Genomic DNA, 20835 nt, shown 5'->3' with positions numbered 1-20835 from the left:
GGTTAGAACACCAGCTGTAAGGGAGGATGCTGAAATGCTGGTCATCCCATCCATCCTATGTTAGACAATTTCTAGAGAAAAACAAAAGAACCAAAGTCGTTTACAGCGCTGGAACCAGAGTCCAGGATTCCTTACTCCCAAGGGAATGCACTGGGCAATATGACACAGTGATCTGACAGTAGGTTGATAAGGTTTTTCTGGATATGTTTGTGCCTTGGTTTTATATATGTATCATTATTTTTTAAATCTGGCCCTGAGCAATTTGTTGATTCCACACAGCAACTTAATGGCAAAACTAATACACGCTTCCATACTGTGACCAGCAACTGTAACTCCTGTAGACCGCTCTTGAAAGAAATTTTAAAAGCCTAAGGCAGATGTCAGCAATTCATGTGACGTACAAAGGTTTGGAAAATGCCAGAGAATCTTGTTATCTCTTCTGAGGGAGAAAGCTTTTTTTGACAGCTGATGGAAGAGTTGATTTTTTTCATTGTTTGGCCACAATGGGTTGCATATCCCAATGTAACGTGGAGAAACCATATTAAGTATCTGGGCAAGAATTCTTCCTCTATCTGTTTTCTTGACATAGGTTGGCTCATCTCTGCTGGGGATTATTTGCCACTCACTGCTTGCATCTTATTATATTAATGAATCCTACACATGCATGATGGGAGAAATTTGGATCCCAGTGGAGTTATTGGCAAACATCCCACTGACTAAACAGGAGACTTAGTTGAACCCAGTGAAGACTAAGGACATGATGGATTCCTGTGGGGTGTCTCTCAGCAAAAATGACCTGCCCTGCAGCTGGAAAGCCTCTGAAACAAGGCATCCATTAGCTCCCCCATCAACTCTTTAAGTACTCCAGGTAATGCAGTTAACTAGAAATAGAAATGGATTGTTACTTTTATTTTTCAGACAAAGCTAAAATGACACTTTTAGAAAAGTGAAAATAATTGTTCTTTTTTAAAGCAAAGACCAAAATCAACTAGTCAGATTTCCAAATGCAATCCATGTGATTAATGTGTCTTGAAATACAGACATTTCTATAAAATATTAATTACTTCACTTCTGGACTGTATTAAATTATATTTAGCAGTTTTGAGGTTCCTTCCATATATTTTTATGAGTAAATAATATTTATTGAATTTTTTAATCATGGAAACCACTTCCTGTGTAATTTTACTCTTTTTGTTAAAAAAAATTACTTGTATGTCAGGCACAATAGAAGTCCAAGGAGCTTCCTAGGAGAAGAGATGACTTTTGTGAGCAGGAATCTGAGGAATGTCCTTATTTTTGCTTAGAGCTATAGTGTCCAAAATTTCAAACATATGAGCGTTGAAGAGTGACTGATTTGAAAAAAAAAGGCATTATGCTTTTTTAACAAGACAGCATCATTGTAGCTTCTCTAATTTAAATGGTTTACATAGGCAAATCTACATGAAAGTTATGAATATAGCTTGAATGCTTGATTTACCTCAAAATACCTGGAATGACTGAAACGTGTTTAATTTTCTGTTTTACTGAAAATAAAAATTCTCCTAATTGGAAAAGTAATTTGGTGCTGTATTAGTAGTTTGTTGTAGTAGGGTTTATAATGAATAAATACATCTGTCACTTAACAAGATTATAACAAGATTATTTTCTGCTTTTTTTTCAGACTTATTAAGGATGAAACTTTGTAAAGAAGGACTAGATTATAAGATAACAAAATGGTAATAATGATAGCTACTGTTTAATAAAGACCATATTTTCTCTTATTCATGTGTACAAAGATAGAGAGGAGTGCCACACCTCTTTCATGTGCACAACAGATTCACTGAAAGAAGAGGAAGAACTCGGCAGACTCATGAATAATGCTAAAGGAGGAGAGCAGCTGTTTAGGAACAAAACCTTCTTAGCAGAGCCTTTCAGCCAGTTGCTGTACCATTTGACGTGGTACTCGTGTGTGTGTGCGTGCACGTGCGTGTAACTGGAAAGGCAGGAATGGAGAAAAAAAAGACTACAGTGGAAGCACTGATTATCATACTAACTAGGTAAATATGTCACTTTTATAAGAGGAAAGTATTTTATTATTTTAAATATGAAAGAACAACCTGAAAGGAACCTCTCCTCTAGCTCTTTTTAAACTTCTTTTTGTCAGCACAGTGTACCTACACAAGGTACGCTACTCGTCTTTCTGTAACACCCAGTCAAGTAACGCATGGCTTCAGGCAGTCAATGGAAATTTTGCCATTCATACCAACTGGATCAAAATTTTACCCTATGACTTTTCTCAGCTTTACCAATATTAAAAAAATCATGCAGTTGGAATAGACAGTGTAACAATTACCAAGGAGGAAACAATGGGGACTAAAAAGTCACCAGGAAAAAAATACACCTGAAAAAAATGGTAAAGAATGACTTCTGGACACCAAATGAGAAAAATGCCTGTGTTGTTCTTTTTGGGACAGTTTCCACAAATGGATATGCATGTAAGTTGTTCCTACTCAGTAAAGTAGTTCTCTTAACTGCAGTCTGTAAATTCTATATATAGAGATTGGGAAGAATAGGCCTGTTACCCTGAATTCATAGCACTGGGCAAAAGGAGAGAACTGCATATCTGTTCAAGGCAATTAGCATCTATTATGAAAACATGGCTGTTCTGCATTCTTCACACAGGCTCAAGAGCCACAGACACTTTTGGTGAAAAAATAGAACACATGCCCAGGAACAATAAGTTTCTAGAGGATATATTCTATAGTTGTATTTATTTGCTGTTGTTCAGGACTCCAAAACACATTCTTCACACTAAGACTTTAAAGATCCCAAGCTTGCTTTCCGCTCCCCCCCCCCCCCGCCCCGATTTGGGCAGTTATAATTCATGGTAGAAATTACCTTAAAAAAGAGAGATGTACAACATAATGTCAAAAAATCCATTACATTAATAAATTTAATTTGCATTTAAATTTGTTCATATGAATCCATTAACTCATTTTATGAGGACAACAAAAGATCTTTTTCCTGTTTATTGTACGTGTGTAAAAACTTGGGCTTTTATTTGGCAACACCTTTTAAGACCTGTTTGCTCAACTACTTTTGTGCATGTATGTTTTAAGGTGTGATTTGAGTGTAAAGCATTTGGCATAGGCACATACAACCCATTTCAGAGTCACAGCTCAGAATTCAAGTTTTAGGAGTAAATGTTCTTAATATTTTGTTAACTTACTGTGAGCTCAAACGGCCTGAATTTTCCTAACTAGTCTCATCTGACTACGTACTGGATTCATACCACTGGCCAAAGGAACAGAACTGCATATCTCTGTTGAAGGCAATTAGCACCTATTAGGAAAATAATGGCTGTTCTGTGTTCTTCACACTGAAAAAAAGAGCCACATACACTTTTGGTGAAAAAACAGAACACATATGCACAAACAGTAGATTTCCAGAGGAGCTATTTCGTAGCTGTATTTGTTTGTCTTTGCCCACATTTCTGATACGTATACAAAACAAAAGCCTATTCAGCCTCTCCAACCTTTAACGCAAGATCCAACAATCCCTTCCAACATGCTGCTGTCCTAGCTCTCCTTTTAAGTCTAGGGAGGAAGGACACAGGGACGTACAGCCCTGTAGTTGTAATTCGGCTTAAAAGTATTGCAGCCTATAATCAACTTCTTGGTAGCTTTATTTCTTTTAGATTCTTTATTTCTATTAGAATTGCTATTCAAGACAATTTCTAAATAAGTAAAATATCTTTACAAGGATAGTTTCAATAGTAGAAGTCAATGTAATCAATGGTGTGATCATTTTCTAATTGTAATCTGTTGGCAAAATGAATGTGCCCCCCTTGCTCCTTCCCATCGAATTTGTTGCTGTTAAATCTCCTCAGATGTTTGCAATTTGGATGAAACTGCTGCTCTTGTGGTATTAAGAAACTGCAGCCAAAGAAGGAAAGGTGCTTACACTGTAAGGAAGACTGCTTTGAAATACAATACTAAGTACTGTTTCTTTAGAAATTTAATATTTTAGCATGTTTTTCTTGTAACATCTAAACTGTTAGTATCTGATACTACAACAATTTGGTTATTGAAATCACCTTGGTATGTTTGGAATTTGACCAGTAATATTGTAGTCAAATGAAGTGATGTATTATTCATGCTTAGTTAGGTCAGCTGAACACATTTCAGCCTTACCGTGTTTGCAATCATCTTGACTAGTGTCATAATATTTTCCATCACCTCTCCTGAGGCACATTTAGCACCTTTTTTTCCCCCCTTTTTAGAAAAAGAAATTCTCAATTATAGCTGTAAAGCAAACAGGCAACTGAAATCCACCCATTTCCTAAAGCTCTATTATCCCTGAGGCATCTGAAACAAAAACATATCAATACTAATTACTTAGCAGAAAGCAATCGAGAAAATCTTTTTACTCCCAACTCTCTCTTCTCCCCTTACTCCTACAACCAATGTGCCTCTACAGAGAAAAGCCTGAGTTGTCTGAAAGCACACAGGATGACATGATGATAGCAAAAGCAAGCCTCCTTTATGCCGTTGTCCCTAGGAGTCTTTTCTGGTATCTTGTCCTCACAGCCCTCTTCTTGTTCACCTGTGATAAGTGTAATCTCTTCTCAGCAGCTCCCAATGCTTCACTCACTGATTTCAACAAGCAAGCAAGAAACAGAAGAGGTGGTATTCATAAAAATCTATCCTCCTCTCCCTTCATCAGACTGATGCTTGCACTGAAATGAGTTATCATCAGTAAGTCTGTAGGAACTGGTATCCAAACCTGCGTGGGTTACAGCAGGAGCCTCTGGTGGCTGGAGAGGATGCTGTGGGCATGCCTGTTGCAAGCCTCCAGCAAAAGGTGTGGGGTGCTGCGGGTGGCCTGGTCCTCTGCTGAAGCCGAGGCTTCCGTGAGGTTGGGCTAGAGCAGCCAGGAATTTGGATCAGGAGTTAAAACTGGCTTATTGTAAGTAAAATACCAAAATGAAACTATCGGCTACTTTCTCTATGTTGAGCTAGGCAATAGCTCTCTCCTCAGTCTTTAGGTTTCATTAGTATATACACATAAGTACCAAACTTATCCTGAAAGGGTTTTTTTTCTTTTATTTTTCTAAACTGAAACATGTAAGGTGTCTGGCTAATTTTCTTTTCCAGTTAATTTTTAGAAGTAGAACTGGATTCTATGTCTTTGCACACTGCCTCTCTCCTATGCTCTGCTGTATCCTTCTGCACTCCTCTGAGATTTTCCAGTCTCTAGGAGTCATGGGCTCCATATTGGCAGGGTGGAACGTAGCACGGCTTAGAAAAAGGCAGGGAGTCATGGCACAAATTGCTGATTATGTGAATCTGGTAGCTGTCATTCCTGTATTGGAGTGTGATATGGATGTCTTGATCCAACTTAAATCATGGGACAAGTTATTTTGTATGGCAGATTCCAGTTTACTAATCTTTCATGAGCAGAATTTTTGTGCCTTGCTCAGGAGTACAGGGGGACAAGAAAAAGAGCTTTCTTGTACAACAGGCTCCAAGTCCCCTTCAAAAATGCTTTTTTTTTTTTACCCCTAAGAAGTGAATATTTTTCCGGTAGTACATAGAGACATCGTTATGTAGGACCATGCTGGTCCACAGGAGTGATCAGTGATGGCAAGAATGTGATGTGTTCCCACCTATAAGATGACGATAAAAAACCCTGTTAAGTAGCAGTAGAGGTACTAGTTCCCCTTCCTATGATTTGCCTATATGCTGCCTATTAGGCAGTATCAGCTAAAATAATGGATTTTGTGGGGAGAAAAAAAGAAATTAGAAAAAACCCACAACAAAAAAACCTTTGGATGCTACCTCATTTTCTTACAGATGTGGAAAGAATGATGGTTCTGTCACTCACAGTTAACCAAACATAGTGAAGCCATGGAATAAGAAAAAAGCACATCATTTTGTGAGTGTACATAATAATAATCTTGACACAGAAATCATTAAATGAAATTATGATTTTAGGAAACAATGTTGCATATAGTCAACGTGTATAAAGCAGTGCATTGACATATTCAAATATTTATTTACATTTCAGTTTTCGATAGATAAAATAGCATTCTGCTGCACAAAAAGTCAATAAAAATTTAAAGGAAGAAAATCTTCCATAATTTATTTCCAAAATAATTGACTTCTAGAAACCCAAACAGTGATCTATGGCTAACTGATTGTTTATTAATAGCTTTTTCTATTTATGTGAAGAATCCTTAAGAGAAAGAGGAAAATGGTTTGATTTTGCATAAGCCACGTTCAGTGCAATCACTGACCATGCTCCTGGTGTTCCTTTTGAAATGGCAGATCATCCAAATGAATCAAAAATGGGGAAGCAATTTTTTATGATGAGGGTGGTGAAACACAGGCACAGGCTGCCCAGAGAGGTAGTAGATGCCCCAGCCCTGGAAACGTTCCAGGGTTGGACGGGGCTCTGAGCAACCTGATCTAGCTGAAGATGTCCCTGCTCATTGCAGGGGGGCTGGACTAGATGGCCTTCAAAGGTCCCTTCCAACCCAAACCATTCTATGATTCTATGATCAACGTGGTATTAAATTTAAAAATCAAGAAAAGATTTGTTTAAAAAAAACACTACCCCAAAACCCGAACCCCCAAACAAGAACAAGAGTGGAGATTAGGAGATAGGTAAAGAAAGGGGAGTAGTCTACCTGCCATTCATTTTGTCAGGTGTACTGATGATCAGGAAACCAATAATGCTGGTGAGCTTTCCCCTTAACACGATGGAATTATGTAGTGATGTGGGTCTCTTATAAGTGAATTCATTTATCTAAATGAGTCCTATTAGGAACTAAACAGGTTTTCCTCAATAATTTGAAATGAAGGTGTAAGTATTTATGTTTCTATTTTGCCTTTTCTTCCTGTATACAAAAGCTTTTACACACAACGCAATGAATTAACATGAGAGTAAACAGTAGAACAATTTCAAAGTGTGCGAAGATTTTCTCAGAGAGAAGGTGCTATAACACTGATTCTTAAAGTTTATGCAAAACAGTGCCTTTTCCTTGAAGTAAGACAGACCTGGCAGTTCTGCTGTTTAATGAGGGATGTTGGGGAAGAGGTCTGAGAAGCAGCTTGTGGTAAAATAATATGTGCAGATTTCATGTTCTACAACCAACAACAGCGCATTGATTTTTGATTCGGTACACTGGTGAGATTGCTTTCTTTGCACCTCCAAATGGTGTAAAGAAAGCAATGACGAAGAGCGAAGGCAATTATGCTGTACCCACGAGAAGCTGATCTGATTTGTGGTTTGAAATCCCCAATTCCAGAAGCATGGGAAAAGTGAGATACGAACTTTTATCTTGTTTGGCCCTACTTAATGAGAGAGACAGAAAGAGGCTGGGAAAGGGCGGATTGCTGCTGCTGATGTTCTCTATTCCTAGGCCCCTGCTCTCCAAAAGGAGAGGCAGAACCAAACGATCAATTTTTTGCTCACCTTGCACAGGTTTCTAGATACCTAGAAGGTGCTTATTTTATTTGTGTTTACAATCAGCCCCTGCAGCATGAGGGTGATTCTAAGAGGAAATCTGCTACAGTAAAAGGCTCGCGTGACAATAGTAGCTAAAAATAACAAATGTTGCATATCATTAATGACTTTCTTCTGAATTTCTCAAGGTTTACTGAAACTTTTATCTGAAATGCCTTTCTGTATAATTAACGAAACACTAACTTATCTAAATTATTAATCAGATTTAATTATTATACTTCATTTTTTCTCCTTCTCTAAGTTATAATGTTTCCCGTATTATTCTCAGTCCTGGAAAAAATTTTTTTGAAAGATTCCTCTGATGAACATTCACAAATACTTACGAACTATTTAAATAAATTTCCACATTAAAAATACTTTGATTGAGTTGTTTTCATTTATCTTATTGCTTTATTCTGAAATTGTTAAGTAGCTCTATAATGCTCTCATAAGTGCATAAAACTACCTGTATGGCTACTGTTTTCTCCAGGATTTACAATTTTCTCGCCATTTTCCCTGTGAAACTTTATAAACCTTGCATGTCTTCTTAATATGCATCTGCAATGGGCTTTGTGTGTATCTCTACCCAACAGTTAACATTAAACTGCAAAGCTTATAAATTTCATAGAATCTAGGAGAAACACTGTGTCATAAATCTGCTTATAACCCTGCTTGCTGGTTCATTGGCCATAATTCTTGACTTTTTTGTAGCTTTATCCAAAATCAAAGGGTTTAGTAAGTTCTGCAAAATCATAGCAAGCTGCCTACTGTAGCCTGCCAGAACTTTGCATGCTTCCTGGAAGGCAACAAGCAAATGTAGTTTCTGCACATCAGTTTCCTCTTATTATGGTGATCTGAAGTAAGGAAATCTATATGAAAATCACTTTCTGTCTTTACAGTCTTCCTCTATTATATTAATTATTTGGGAAATATTTAGGGTCAGAGGAAGAAGAATTAGCTGACTTAATTCTGCCTGGAAACCTGTTCCTTTCTTTCACTGAGGACTGCTTTTGGAGCTGATGGTGTGTCTACTGGGGACTAACACCACAGGAAGCTGCTTGCGCATGTTGCCTTTTGTGCAATCGCTGTGCATCCTTGTGAAGAGAGTACCTCTACTTACCCTACCCGTAACTAATGGTCTTGTCATCTGCTTCTAACCGAGACGCTCTTCACTGTCCTTGCAGGCTTCGGGGGTGGGTTTGCTGGGAAAGGCTTCCTGCCATTCCCAAGCTCATGTCCCGCTTCATTAAACTTTTCTTTTACACCTATACCTATATAAGCCTACTCACTTTGCTGAGGGTTTTGTTGTTTGTTTTTTTTTTTTTTTAACTCAGATCAGGATCAAAGTGATATAATCAACTCCTACGTGAGAGGTCTTCTACATGAAAGGTGTTCTACATGAATAGAACTTTATGAAAATTAATTAATATTAACTGCTTAAGGTAATTAATACCTGTGCAGAGTTTCAGAAGGATACAGATCTCACTCCTTTAAATTTCTATTTTATTAAGCTAAGAAATCTCAAAAGATTTTTTTTTCATATGAATTGAAGGTTTTAATTCCGGTAATGACTTCTGGGCTTTAACACCCCAAGGTATGTATTTTGAAGAAAATAAATACAAAAAACTCAAATTCAGGCAATTCAAATTCAAATTAAATTCTGATTCTAGGCTTGTTTAGCTTGCCTTTTTTTTTTTTTTCTAGGAGAACTAGGATGTGACTGCAAAAATTCTTGCGTGGATGCTGTGATTACAGTGTCAAATAATTTTTCTTCTCTTTAGTGAAGACCTACCTAAGATCAGTATTTCTAGAAATACTTTCCTGTAAGGCAGTGTCCACAGAAGGCTGTTTGCTCAAATTTAACACAGAAAGTTTTAGCTAGTTAGAATTTTCTCAACAATTTAAGTTCACAAGCGATGTGTCTTGAGAAAGGATCTGAATTTAAATATTTTAATTTCCTAATTTTCAGATGTAAAACTTTAAGATGTGCATGCAATATGTAAAATTGCACAGAATGAAGCATATTGTTATTAAATATTATGGTTACAAGTAAAACACTCAGGACTTGCAATTTGCCAAGATTAAGGTTGCTAGTAAAATATTAATTTGTTCCTTTGTATGTATAAATGGACACAATCTTCACTAATAAATGCTGCACGCAATATGTATTTCTGCATGTGCAGAAAGAAGGCATACGTGCACGATGCCCGCAGGCGCTCTGCTTCCTGCGGCAGCAGGTAGAACAGATTAGCACCTATTTACTAGCTTTTTCGCTGTGTCCTATGCCTCACCTACCACTGCCTGTGGAAACCCAGCTCCGAGGGCAGAAGCACAAATACCCTCACCGGTTGCTTCGCAACACCATGGCCGTGTGAGTACCTCACGGGCCTTAACTACAACCCAGGAGGCCTCAGAAAGTGGGAGAGGGATTTTACCTGCTGTTAGCCACCAGCAAAATGGTGGCATGTGGCGATAACCCTGAAAAGCGTGCGTTACATTTGGGAGCTCAGTCCGACTCGTGAATCATCAAGGCAGCTGCTACCGTTCGCGAAGCAATGTCCTACACCTCCCTCGCAGGTGACGTGCGGGTGTCATCACCTTTAGGCTGCAGAGAGGGTTCTGCTGCGAGGCCTCACTTTTTTAATGCTTAGAAACCAGAAAGAAGTGTTGTGTTACACTGGCTAAACCTGGGAGGTGTTCTGAAAAGTTACAGGCAGCCTGGCAAGAGAGAAGCAGGGACAACAGGGCTGATCAAGGCAGCATTTTGGCATCTTCTCATTCCGCGCCAGCCAACCACCATTTTCCTCCCTTGGAGGCACCGCTGCTGGGGGAGAGCACAGGCTGGGCTCCAGCTGTCTCCGTCCCCTCCGCGGAGCCGGCCGCGCTCGGGAACCAGCCCCGTCGTCGCCTACGCGCCGTGCGGACGGCCACACCTCGGCGCCGCTCGCACGGAAGGGAGCGCCGCGACGGCCCCGGCGTCCCAGGCGGGACTAGAACTCGCGGCCCAACGCCTCCTCGCGCTACCCTTGCGTCCAGCGGGGCACAAGCGAGGCGACCGGCGCGCGTGCCCGCACGAGCGGGGGGAGGGAAATAGGCGGAGCGGCGCGCGTGCGCGCGCAGCTGGCGGCCGGCCGCGCGCACTCTCCCAGGCTTCCCAGGGAATCCAGCGGCAGCAGGAAGAGGCGCTTCCCCGCGCACGCGCAGCTGGCCGGGCGGGCGCGCGCTGAGCCGCGGCGGCGGGAGGGAGGGGGGAGGGGAGGGAAGCTGCTGAGGTAAAGTTAGGGGGAGAGAGAGACTCCGTCAGCGAAGCGAGAGCCGGGGAAGCTCGGCGGCCGCCATTACTGAGCCGAGAGCGCCGGGGAGGGAACGGAGAGGTGGGACGGGGCTGCGGTGGCCAGGAGCTCTCGGGAGCTGCGGGCCGGAGAGCGGAGAGAGCCCCGCGGGGAGGAAAAGCCGCCGGGGGCGCCGGCGTGGAGAGAGCGTCCCGGGAATGCTGCCGCTCCCGCCGCCGCCGAGGAGCCGGATCCCGACGGCGCGAGGTGAGGGGAGGAATCCGGTCCCGTGGGAGCTGGCCCGGCCCGGCGGTGCGGCGCGGAGCGGGGCGGCCGGCCCGGCAGGCGGAAGGGGAGCGGGGGGAGGAGGCGGCTGTAGCCCGGCGAGCTGGTGCGGCGGCCGCTGGCTGCAACCAGTTCAAAGGGCTGGGGCTGGCGTGGGGAGAGGGGAGCCGGCCCCCCTCCTCCCTGCCCGCTCGGCACCTCCGCGCGAGGGAGTGGAGGCAGGAAGGGCAGGGAGCGGAGTGCCTGGTCCCAGACAGGTGATGAAGGCCTGAGCAATGGGAGGGTCTGAGCTTGCTGTACGAGGCTGCCAGCTGGTCACGGCTCTCCAGGGAGGGAGGAAGGCAGGAAGGGGACCTTCCCTGCTCCTCTCTTCTTCCTTCCTCATTCCCTTCTTCCCCTACTCCTTTAGCTTCCTCCCTTCTTCCATTCCCACTGCCTCCCCCCCTCTTCTGTTCTCCTTCCTCTGTACTTCTTTCCCTCATCGCCCCCTTCTACTCATTCTCGTCTTCTCTGCTCTTTTCCTTCTCTACTAAATTTGAACAGTTGTCAATTACTCTCCTCCTTCCTTTCACCTTCAAATATGGCTCGATATTAAATTTCAGAAAACTTCACTCTCGTAATGATGTGTGCATTTCTGCTTTTCCACCAGGTGGATTTTCAGGCTTTGAAATAGGGTAGCCAGTTGCAGTGTTGCAGCTTTCAAGCATTTTGAATGCCTTCAACCAGCATAACCTTTAGACTCTCTCCACCCAAGGAAAGCACCAGAGATATACAGATATAATGCCAGGGTGTTGTAAATATAGGACAGAAGGTGTATAAAACACTGTTTTAATTAAAAATAGAAGAAAGACCATTTACTTATAAGAGGAAGACATACTTGTCACCTTCCCCCCAGAATCCACCCCACCCTTCCCCTGGTACCCCCCTTTTGCCCTCTCCTGTATCGCTTCTGATAGCAGCGTGGAATATTTCCTTAATAAGTAGGAGGGAAACGTTTTTAATCTAGACCAAAATAGGCCTGTGGGGGTATGTGTGTATTCTTTAGTTTAGTGTCATGCAGATAACTGGAGGATTTTTTAATTTCTTAATAAAGATCCTTGACAGAAATTTTAAAACTCTACACTGCAGAGTGAAAGCAGTAAAGGGGGAACAGCATTTGCTGGTCAATTGGAAGTCCTTTTTAAACCTGTGCATTGAAGCTAGTTACAGCACTGCTACTTATATACTTATTTTGTAAATGAATGAGGAATTAATAGGTAGCGTTTTTTTCTGTTGTGCTGTCTTAACTTCCTAAGGTTCTTCAGTATGACAGCTATTTTCAGCAGTGACATCAGTGACCGGAGTTAAGTGCTTTCTCAAAAAAAACATAGATATTTTAAAATTACAGCACATGTCTAAAAGGAGTGTATTACAAATATTCATCCAGGTGCATTTTTATAAGGGTTTATTTTCCTTTGTGCTTCTTTGAAAATTATTTTAAAGAAGTGTTAAAATTCTTACAATTCTGTTTATAGTACTCTGCTGAAACTCAGTGCTATTAGAGCTTAGGCAGTATGATGTAAATAAGGTAGTTTTTTAAGAGAGTCTGTAGTACTTAAAGTACCAGAAATTGTTTAAGCATTTGTTACTTTATCACTAGCTTTTTTTAGTATAACAAGTTGCTTTTAAGCTTGGAACATACTGAGCTTAAATAGTATGCATTTTTTTGAAAGTATCTCTGTATAAAGCAGCTGCCGGCATTGCAAAAATGTAAATAATTGCAACCAAATGCCTACCACTCCCTGGTATTGGACTTTATTGTAGCTAAGGTGTTGCATGTGTAACATAATCCAATTAAATACTTTAGGCTCAGACTAAATTGTTTTAAAAGGCTATATTTAGCACTGACAATCAAATGCTGCACATCTTTTTGAGGTTAAAGATAAAATGCGCTTTCCTAAAGCTGTAGGTGTTTTTCCATGCGCAAACTTTGTAGGAAAGAAAAGCATTGATCGTAATAGTAGATTGTTCCGTGTAAGTTTCCCCTTTGGGACTTGTTATTTGAGTAGACGGTGCAAAAATAATCCTCTTCTGTTTAATAAAGATACTAAAAGGATGCTGACGGTATCTTAAGACTTCCAAAAGTACTTTCTTAACAGAAGGTAAATCCCATGTACTGGCATCCTTCAGGAATATTTTGCACGAAACTTGAAAGCACTCCGCATCACTACTTTTGGTAGACTAACGTGCGGTGTGTTCTCACGACGACACGTACGAGGCGCCCTTCAGGGCTGATACTTCCTGACCTTTACTGAGAAAAAGGCCAAAAATTCAGCATTAAATTCTGCTGGCACGGTTATGTCGGTGAGCAGACGGAACGGAGGCGCGTTTATCGACCTGGGGGTAAAGCCCGTGACGCGTTCTGGCTGTATGATCGCGACAGGGCGCCGTTGAAAGGAGCTCGCGCTCACCGTGCTGGCGGCAACTCCTGGTGGCGCTGGCGCGGTGCCGCGCCGCCGCTAGGGGGCTTTGTAAGCGTCGCGTGCCCGCCGCGCGGCCCAGGCCGACTTCATCCCTCCCTCTTCACTAGGGGCTTAACGTAAATAGCGCTGGGTTTGGCCTAAGCTTCCCCTTGTTTTTGAAGTGCCGCACTCGGAACTGTAAGAAAAAGTTTAGTTTCAGGTAAGCCCAGTAACACTGGGAATTCTCTATTAGGACTGTCAAGATTTTGTTGTTTGTTTGTTTTTTCCTGTATCTGTGTTATTTCTAACTTGATGGGTGCACAATACCCTAATCGTTTGTTGTTTTTTTTTTTTTCTTTTTTCCCCTGAGAATTTTTACCTTAAAGGTCAGTGTAAGTGAGCTGGAGTGTTCTTGGCTTTTTCCATCAGTTTTAAAAAGTACTTTTAAGGGTGTTACATTTTGCAGACTATTGTTTGAACTCTCTCATTGCTTCCTTATATATATGGATTTTAATGAACTATTTCAAGAAAAATGTGTTCAAGATTCCTCATGGGAAGATCTGAAGCAATTGAAGTTATTTTGAATTTGAGTATTAACTGTGCTTTTCTAGTCACTAACACCTATTGGAAGCAGAAATAATTAATCTGTGGCTAGTTCTGCGCATAATGTTTTGTGGTACATTAGAGTTGTTTCTTTGGCTTTGAGTTAAAATTCCCACGCATTTTTGCAGTTCTGCATCAGTTGACATACAAGCACAACAGAAGAATGTTTGCATTTTAAAAAGTAAAACCAATACCTGCATGCACAATTTTGGAAATATGTATATGGTTGGATCTTGGCATTAATTTAGTTTAGTTGGCCAATTATTTTGCAGAATATTTTGAATCAGAATATTTTGAATCAGAATTATTTTGCTGCTTACATATGGCTTTTCACTTGCTCATTTCATAATTTAAAAAAGAAGTGGATAACTGGTGTTCTCATTTTACACAGGTAAAAATGACACCTGTGGCTTGTACAAGGTCAAACAACAAACTGCTGTTTGAATTAAGTCTCAGAACTTACGATATTGTGTCCTGGATTCTGTACTGCAGTTCCTCATCAAGCAAAATAACATGAAATGATCCATATATGTGGATCAGTGAAATTTGTTGAAGTAGCTGCTGCCGGGCTGTAAATTTTTCTTTTTGCAGGAAATGCATTTTAGCCCCTTTTCGGTCTTTCCTTTGATCCCTCTTTCCTCATCTGCTTCTTTTTCTTTCTTCTACTTTTGTCAGATCTTTCTTGGATCTCCTTTGTAAAATTACTGAAGAGGTAGACTTGCACTAAGAAGCTTCTCTGAGCAGTATGTATTTCTTTAGTAGGAGCTTCTCCTCTGCAAAAAAAGTTAAGAATTTGTTTTTCCTCTAAACTTGCACTGTTTCCTTCGCTGTTAAAATATAGGCTTTGAACCTATATTGAATGCTCTCAGATTTTCAGAAATTAGTAGATAAGTAACTTGAGAGGCCCAAGCTCAGACTAGTGCAGTGCTGATAATTTGAACCTTTGCAGCTTACCTGTTTATTGTACCTTGATCTAATTTGTGTAGGTTGTTTTTTGTTTGGTTGTTTTTTTGTGAATAGCAATGATGATAATAGTCGCCACCTGGAATGTTAGATTTCAGCTAAAGAATGATGTTTTGTTTTGAATTTAGAAATAAAGTTTAGGCCTTGATTTAATTTTGGGTAATAAATACACTGGAGGTCTTCAGAGAATTGTTGTAAATAATATATTAATGTTGTTATAAAAGGAGAAATTTAGTAAACTTAGCAAGAACTAAGAGCTTTGAAGTTCGGTTTTTAAACAGAGTTTTGCATTGATTTCTAACATGAAATTGGGCAGACATTTTTTTTCTCTTTTTATAAATTGATTACTTTGCTTTTGTATGCACAGAATTATCTAGGCTACATGACTCCTTTAGGGATGGTAGTTGGCCATCATACTAACTGAATGTGAAATGAACAGCGGTTGGGGTAATCCATTCTCATCCTTCATTTACCTAGCATGACCAATCACCATACTGCTTACTGTGATTCAAAGGGAATACAGTTTAACACTGTGGAAGACATTTCAAGGCTTTGTCCTCTTCTGTCTTGTTATTGCTTGATTGAGCTTCTTTCCTGATGAGCAATCTGAATCTTTTTTTTTCCTAGTGTTGGCTGGTACTTGCAGAATTTTACCCGGGAGCATTGTATTTATCCTTATTTATAAATAAGATTTCAAGTACGGTTACTTGATTAAGATTACCAGCATTTGTAAAGGCAAGAATATTGGCATGTTAGTAAAGAAGGAGAGGACACATTAAGTGGCTGGGACCTCAACAGACTTTGGTGAACTGAAATTGATATAGGTGACATTGGTATGCTCCGTATCTGATTTAGTTTTTAGAAAGGATTTTGATTTGAAGAGAAGATTTCTTATACTTGTTTGAGTGAAAGAGATACCTCTTGGGAAATACTGAATGAGAAGTAACAACATTACCTTAAGCTATATCAACATAAGTGGGGGTTTTTTGTGTGGTGTGGTTTTTTTTTTTTTTTACTGGTTCTTGAAGTGAAAATGGTTGAATTGTTATTCTGGTATGTTTTGAGTAGAGCTGTAATTACTGATGTGCTGATACATCTTGGAATTCAGATACCTTACTAAATATTTTCCAATGCTAAGTTTTGGTTCTCAAAAAGTTTGAAGTGAGGGATGACTTGATATAAAAACTTACTGTCAGCAGTAACCTGAATCCAGAGCTGTAACTTCCTTGGAATCATGGTCTTTGATATTTGAAAGTGCTATGCATTCCAAAGTTGTCCTACAAACCATTTCACTGATACAAAATGTATTTGAATTTACTTTGTGATCTGCTGTAGAGGTCACAGTAATTTTCGGTTTGTGTATTCATATACCCTGCAAAGCAGACTAGACTGTCATGGCCCTTTTCTTGTGTGCTTTTCTTTCTTGGCCACCTAATTTAAAAACACTATCACAAGACCATGGTAACTGAAACTAGCCCTGAAAAGTACTGGTCCATAAACTGTTGCATCTAGACAGCATTACAGAGTGAGTAAAGGACTGTGGGAAAACACTCCTTATTCTCCCTGTTGGCATTGTTTGCAGCTGCTTAAATTGTTGTGGTCGTGCGCAATTTTGTAGTCTTTCAGACAACATTTCTGCTTCAGCCTTGTTAGATCTGCAGATGGTAAACATTTTTAGGTTCAGAAAGCAGTTTCAGAAGGTGTTCAGAAATACTCAGAGTATTTATCTATAAGTGATTTTCTTGGCTAGGGACCCATCTACAAGTTCCTGTGCAGCCACAGTTACTAAATAATTATAGGTGATTAACTATTTTAGTATTTATTAGTTGCTAATAATATAGCATTCTATGCTAATGTTTAGAATTCAGCTTGGAAGACTTTGAGACATGTATTTGAAAATAGGGCCTTCTCTGGCCTCTTAGTGCTGATGGCTGATCTTGTGGGGCTCTGCCTGTGAGCTTTCTTTTCCGTCAGTGTGCATTGCAAAATGGCTGGTGTCCCCTGCCCCCAAGCCCCAGATGCAGTCTTGCAGGCAGAGACAATTTTCTCTCAGTTTGAAGAAGAGGATGTGGAAGAGCAGTCACATAGCCTGTTTCCTCGCTTGCAACTATATGCTCTGCTTACCTAGCTGTGGACATAGAGCAGTGCCACAGCTAGGAGGTAGGGGCAGGGAGCGTGACTTATCTCCTTTCTTCTCTTTCAAGGAATAGAGTTTAGCTTTGCATCTGGGCCAGCCTGCTGCCTAATGATTTTGGTGGTGTTTGGTGCCACAAGTTGAGAATTGCAGTATTATTGTGGTACTGGTAGTATTGATATATTGCTTATCACTATTGCTGAACGTTTTTTGTCCAAAAGAAAGTTTACTAAAGCTTAGACTTTTTCAATTAGCTATACTATTCCCAAAGCAAAGTGGGATTACTGAGAATATAATCATAAGTAACAAAACAAGAAAAAGCTCTGCCATACCTTCTTCATGTTATGTTTAGCACATGTACAGCATAGTGCTGCATCTTGCTTAAAAATGATACCTTTCCTTAGTTAAAAGTGGCTTACATCATAATCCAGTGCAGGTGCCTCAAGTTGCCTTCCTTTTCTGCATCTTAATATATGTATCACTGTCCTGACCTTCAAAGTCTATGTTTTGTGTGGCTGCAAACTGAAGAAGTTCTGTGGAAGAGCGTTCCATTTTTCATTACTTTCTAGCATCATTCCTGCTATAAAATCAACACTTATCAAGATTTTACTAAAAATTTCTATCCTACTTGAGAATTCACAATTGTCAAATATAGTTATGCTTTCAATTTCTGATTTGTCACAGTTTGTGAGACCTTTTAATATAGAAGTATTGTACTACAAATAAAAGGGTTTTGAGGTAGACTGTATTGTTTTTTTGTAGTAATAAAATGTATATACATGTATTTAGACATACATTCATTTTATATATTTTGTTCTTACTGACTATACGGACTTCATCTTACAAAACCATGTTCTAGATATTTTAGAATTTTAAAATCTTCAACGAATGATTAGCAATTTTTGTATCTCGCACTTCATGTGTTATCTGAGACACTATATTAATTTTTATTTTCAGAAGAGGCTTCTGCAGCCTAGGTATTGTTAAAATACCAAGTTGAACTTATGAAATCACAATCACTTAAGAAGAATTATGCCCTCTCTGTCCCAAGTATTAATAGCTGTGCTTACAGGATTTAAACCCTCTAAGTTCAGAGGAAGACCAGCCTGAGCTCCGAGTTCTGTTTGTGGGTTTAAAAAGAGGAAAACAATCCTCATGCATAGGTGAACTGTTGTACCTTCTCTGATTGCTACTTCTCCTTTCATAATTTTGAAATTATTAACAGATCTTACTTTTTGTTTTCAGATCCCTCAGGGAAGGACTTACTGAAGGACACCGTTTAAATGTGTGACATTACTGCAGGAAGATCACAGCAGGGTAATCTTCTTGCTCTGCACCTTGTTATCCTAAGGGTAAGTTTGGGCTTTAGGTCTTCATAATCTTGTGTTTAAGGGGGGAGGTGGGTGAATAAGTAGAAGATAATATACCTTGTTTTCTTCATACCTGCTGGCAATCTGAAAGCCTGTGGAGACAAGGTCCTATAGTGCAACTGTAGAAGGTCAGAGATTCTTCCTGCAGTGATGTCATATACCTCGTGTCTTCTGTAGTTCTTCATAATTTTTCTTTTTGAACACAGAAACACTCCATTATTTTCAATCTGAAGACTGAAATTAGTTGGGGATATCAAACAACCCCTCCTTTGAATTTGTAACAAAGACAAAAGTGGGGGGGGGGGTGAATTGGATTGTTTTCAGTTTGTTATAACAGTATTAGGCATATTGAAGTAAGATAATTGAACTAATTTACCATGAATTTGCAGCGTGTATATTTTAAAACTGTACAAAACTATAAAATGCCTTTAAATTAGTGTTCTACTGAAAAGAAAAATCTTCCATTTTGGGAGCAATTTAATAATGATTACGTATTAAATGTGAAGCCATTATGATGTCAGGTTTTTATCATGTTTATTACTAAATTAACACAGATGTCATTCTGGGACTTTGCTTTGTACAATCAGTGCAGAGTAGAAACTACAAAAAACAAAAAGAAAACCACACTGGTTTTCACTATCTTTAGTGCTTCAACTCGCACTGTGGTGAGAATCTTTCATGACGGAAATTTTGTGAGACGCTTTGTTTTCCCTTTGCCAGTGTCCCATTTCACCTTACGCTTTGTATTTACTCACTTAAAAATGTATTGATTGGACAAAATATTGCTGGAGGAAGAAGAACCTTTGCTACGTGAGGATGTAGAGTTTCTGCAAGTATTGATTGTTTCTTGTGAACTAGTTGCAGATTGAGAGCATTTTCGTGATTAAATGAAATAATCCCCTGGATGAATATTTTTGTGTTCTGGTTTAGTCCTGTATTGTGCTGTGGTAAACAGAGAACATTTTAGAGTGGAAGTGCTGACTAAACTTCTCATTCTAATAGTTTGAATGATGCTACTATGATAAGCTTTGCTTTAGAAAGAAATACTGGGTTTATTTGTAATGATATAAACACTGCTTATGAAGGTTTTACTTTTGCTAAGTATTTTCACTCCCAGAGCCATTTTCTGTTATCTCTAAAGCCTGTGTTTTAAGAATATAAAGAACACAGTGGGAACGGTAAAAAGCAAAAATTAAAATACAAGTTCTCTGAGTAAACTGATTAAACAAAAAAAGAAAAATAATTCCTAAATCATGGCATAAAAATTTCAGTTCTTGCAATATAAAAACTCTCAAGTATAAAAATTAGACTGAGTTTACTTTCCTCATCATTTTGTAATGAAATTGATACTTTGTTATAAAAAAGATACTTTCCTTGACTGTGATTTCTGTAACTGAGAGCTGGTTTTATATATCTGTGTTTTATTTTATGTTTTGGCCAATGAATTTCTTTACAAATGTTGTTACATAAATAGTGTGTTTCTGATCAGAATGTCAGTTTTCTATTTCTAGGTGTTAATAAGTCGGAGAGCTCTGTTGGCCAGGCATTGCTTTTGTATAAGATATTAAAGGCTTCAATATCTTTATCTTCATCTTCGGTTGCAACTTTTATACAAATACTTCTCTTACTGAGATATGTTTTAGCAGTCATGAAGTAGTTTTACAAGTATTAAAGCAGATTTTGAGAGCTTTTTGGGTGACAGATTCTACACTTACTTTTTTTTTAACTAAAGTACTACAGTACCATTCTCAACAAATTGTTGCTAAGAATGACAAAATACGTAACAAATAAAGCTGAGGTATTGAGACTTCAGTATTGATGCTTACAATTTTCCTTCATATAAGGGCTATTTACAGGTTTGTTTACATACATATATGTTGTTATTTTGCACTCCACAAATGTAAACCCAAGTGTATTAAGTACAGTAGTCTGTACCTTTCATTTATGGTGCCATGTGATAGCTTACTTTTCTCATTTTCTTAATAAAAAGAATTTTTATCAAAATATTTTCACAAAATTATAGAGCAGTGTAGGGGGTACCTCTGGATGACCTCTGGAGTTCATCTTGTCCAGTCTCTCTGGTCAAGCAGGGTCACCTAGAGCAGGTTGCCCAGGACCATGTCCAGGCACCTTTTGAATATCTCCAATGAGGGAGCCTTCACAACCTCTCTGGGCACCCTGTACTGGTGCTCAGTCACCCTCACAATAAAAAAGTGTTTCCTCATGTTTGTATGGCACCTTCTGTGTTTCAGTCTGTGCCTGTTGTGTCTTGTCCTGTC

The sequence above is a fragment of the Phaethon aethereus genome (genome assembly GCF_964289735.1).
Source record: "Phaethon aethereus genome assembly, chromosome: 5".
Classification (NCBI taxonomy): Eukaryota; Metazoa; Chordata; class Aves; order Phaethontiformes; family Phaethontidae; genus Phaethon; species Phaethon aethereus.
This window is presented reverse-complemented; position numbering follows the sequence as displayed.